Raw genomic sequence first — 3,515 nt, forward strand, 5'->3', positions numbered from 1 at the left:
GTAACTGATGCAGCAAATATTCATGTCAAACATGGTTGTTAAAAACGAGTTTTGACTCGTAAAATCAACATAAAACATGTAAAATCAGGTTTAAAATTCAAAAACCGGTAAAATTAGTCAAACTTGATCAAACTTGCATAAAATCGGGTCAACCCGTAAAAAACGTAAAAACCGGTCCGATTTCATGTGAAATTGAAAACATATGCCTGTGCTGACTCAGCACCCCCTTTTCCCAGTCGCCACCCCACCCGTGACCGACACTCCAGTGACTCCACCCTTCGTCCCTTTCCCCTTTTTCCTTTCCCCTTTCCCCTTTCCCCAGCAGATTAAGAAATCACTTTCCCTAGATCCGGAGCGTTCTTGGCGAGATGAAGATAAGAATTTATTTCCAATCCCAAGCTTTCTTGGCGACTCTATCCTCTTGTTGCTGAAGTTCATCTTGTTGTTGGGCAAAAGCAGAGTGAAGCAAAGGAGGGTTTGAATTGGGATTGTGCAAGTTGAGTAAGGAAGCCAGTACTACAACGCTGAACCAAAGGCTATGGTTCTTCGTCTTCCAAGAACTAGGCTCTTATTATATGAAGAAGAAACGATCATCATTTGGAGTGGAGAGATAGCTGAGGGAGCATGAATTGAACCCAACACCACCACGGTCTTGAACTCCATCAACTCAGAGCTCGAGACCGACTCAGACACGCCTGTCTCTTACAAGGCTTTGATGGTGGTGTTGTCAACTTCTTTGTCCAAGGTTCCTCCGATCCTTACCTCGTCGAGTAATTTTATTGCCACCCCTCTTTCATAGTTCTAAGATTCCTTTCTATGATTGAATTGCATTCTTGGAGGTAAAAAGTCTCATTTCAGTGCTATTTGATGAACTCACGGTGATGAGTTTTGTTTAGAGTTGGTAAATTTGTATTTATGCATTTTTTGCTCACATAAACACTTAAAATGAGATTGTGGTGGATATTGCTTGTGATTCTTTCTAAAAGTGAAAGAAAAGGAAACGAAATTGGATTTTTGTGCATGTTGGTTTAATTATATTTAGTAAAGATTGATTCTTTGCTTTTGTTTGTATCCAAAAAGATTGATTTTTGTTGTTATTTATATTGTGTGCTTAAATTATTATACTATCGACTAATTTTGTTGTTCTTTCCTTTTGGGTTTCCATTGCAATCAGGGTCATAGGAACTTTAGAGACCTTGTAATATATCTGTCTTGGTTCTCTTTAGTTTTGTGTGCTGGAATTTGATAACTGATAATTTTTTAGTACTTGATGATTATACGCCTTGATATTCTTTGATTCTTGTCTTTTTTCTTTTGCTTGGACTTTATTTTACAAAAGTGAAATTGGGCTCTCCTCCTAAAGAATTCAATGTGCAGATTGATACTGGAAGTGATATCTTGTGGGTCTGCTACAATTCCTGCAACAACTGCCCGCGTACCAGTGGCCTTGGAGTAAACTCTCTTTCCTTGCCTTGTCATTAGTCTTTCTATACATTTGCAGAATTGGAAAACTTAAAACTAAGGTTCAACTTCCTGTGGTATGATATTTGTGTTTTGCAGATTCAGCTCAATTTCTTTGATTCCAGCAACTCATCAACTGTTGGGCGAGTCCGCTGTTCAGATCCAATCTGCACTTCAGCGGTTCAAACCACAGCAACCCAATGCTCTTCTCAGACTGATCAGTGCAGTTATTTTAGCTGTTGCTTGCATTGTGATGTTGTTGGCAGCCCCAACATTTATTTAATTTCTTATCCTTGCACAATTAGCATTCTGATAAATTTATGTTTAAGTGTATTGAACTGCAGGATATAACATGCATATTTAACATGCATGCTCTCCATTTATTGAATTGTGATTTTATGATTTTTAATTAAAAAATTTTATTTATAATTTTACCATTCGAGTTTACAATTCGAGTTTTTATTATATATTTCGTCTCGCGTCAAAAAAATGTTTTTGACAACCTTGATGTCAAGTGTTTTTGACAACCTTAATGTCAAATTAACTCCACATTTCACTTATTTCAAGTAATTTCACACAAAAGCTGAAAATAACACATGGAAATCCAATTCTGCCCATGATTCTATACAAACTGAAGAAAGCATAAAAGGGTATTTTTTCGGGGGAAAAAAGATAACCAAAAGGCAGTGATCAAGGGAGCAGAGCCAGAAATTTTTTTTGTCCTAGGCTATTAGGCAAATATATAGATTTTTTTTTAAAAATCAATTATTAATTCATGTATATAAATTTATGAAGTTAACAATAAAGTTTTAATTCAAATACATTCAAATACATTATGATGAAAAAAGATTTTGACTTCTTAGAAAAAAAAACAGAGAGAATTTTATTGATAAGTAAAAGAGAGTGATAGTTTTTTTTTCTTCAAATATTAAATACCCAGGTAAAATTAAATTAAATGAGCAAAATAGTATATAAATCCACAAGAAAACATTAACAATATATCTTTTTTATCAAATGGATTGTAAGATAAATCAAAGTTTCTTGGTCAATCTGCTGTAAAGTTGGTCTCTCAAAAAATATGTTAAACGTTGATCTTCAAAATCTTAGTAAAAAATATACATGTTCTAATAGGTAAAGTATAGTTACTATATATTTTCTCTCATGTTTTGTGAGGAAATTTACTATTAGAAGAGTCTCTAAATCTATAATAAAATGATATATTTTAAGCTCTCATGCAAGTTCAAAACGGTAATAATAGCCCATAAATAAAACTAAATTAAATAGTTAGAAGAGATCTAATTAGATCATAATACAAAATAATATATAAATCCACACAAAAACATTAACAATTCAATCTTTCTTATCAAGTGGGTTGTGAGATAAATCAAAGTTTGTCAATTAATTTGTTGTAAAGTTGGTCATTCAAAAAGTATGTTGAACTTTATTCTCCAAATTTTTAGTAAAAATTATACATGTTCTAACAGTTAAAGTATAGTTACTATGTATTTTCTCAGCATGTTTTGTGAGAAAATATATTATCAGAAGAGTCTAAATTCATAATAAAAAGATATATTCTAAACTCTCATATAAGTTCAAGACCGGTGCAAAATCTCATATTTATCATTACCAGAAGAGTCTAAATCCATAATAAAATGACGTATTCTAAACTCTCATGCAATTTCAAGACCAATAATAATAGGTCATAGCTCGACTATAACTTATTTACAAAACCTCGTATTTATTACTATCAGAAGAGTCTGAATCCATAATAAGATGAAATATTCTAAGTTCTTATAAAAGTTTTAGACTGACGCTCTAACTTATTTACAAAATCCCATGTTTATTGCAAACCCCTTATCTTTATCCATGTACCCATGTTGTTCTTGATTTGGAATTCTCGAAATCTTTAATTAAAGACTGGTGTTCTTGAGCTCTGTAAGCAGACTTGATTATGAATTCTCCACTTACCGAATTGCTCCAGAAAAAGTATCATCCTCCATTTCTTTACGAGGGACATGATGGCTCGCAATTGCCATTAATAGGTGAGCAAGTTC

At 33.1% G+C, this 3,515-nt stretch overlaps 1 long non-coding RNA gene across 1 annotated transcript; it reads left to right on the top strand.

The window, feature by feature from the left end:
• Nucleotides 1–234: 234 nt before the first annotated feature.
• On the top strand, nucleotides 235–1,895 carry LOC133690310 (uncharacterized). Its single transcript, XR_009841418.1, has 3 exons — nucleotides 235–770; nucleotides 1,378–1,452; nucleotides 1,561–1,895. It is a non-coding gene; the product is annotated as an uncharacterized LOC133690310 (long non-coding RNA).
• Nucleotides 1,896–3,515: the final 1,620 nt, after the last annotated feature.

The sequence above is a fragment of the Populus nigra genome, chromosome 3, assembly GCF_951802175.1.
Source record: "Populus nigra chromosome 3, ddPopNigr1.1, whole genome shotgun sequence".
Classification (NCBI taxonomy): domain Eukaryota; kingdom Viridiplantae; phylum Streptophyta; class Magnoliopsida; order Malpighiales; family Salicaceae; genus Populus; species Populus nigra.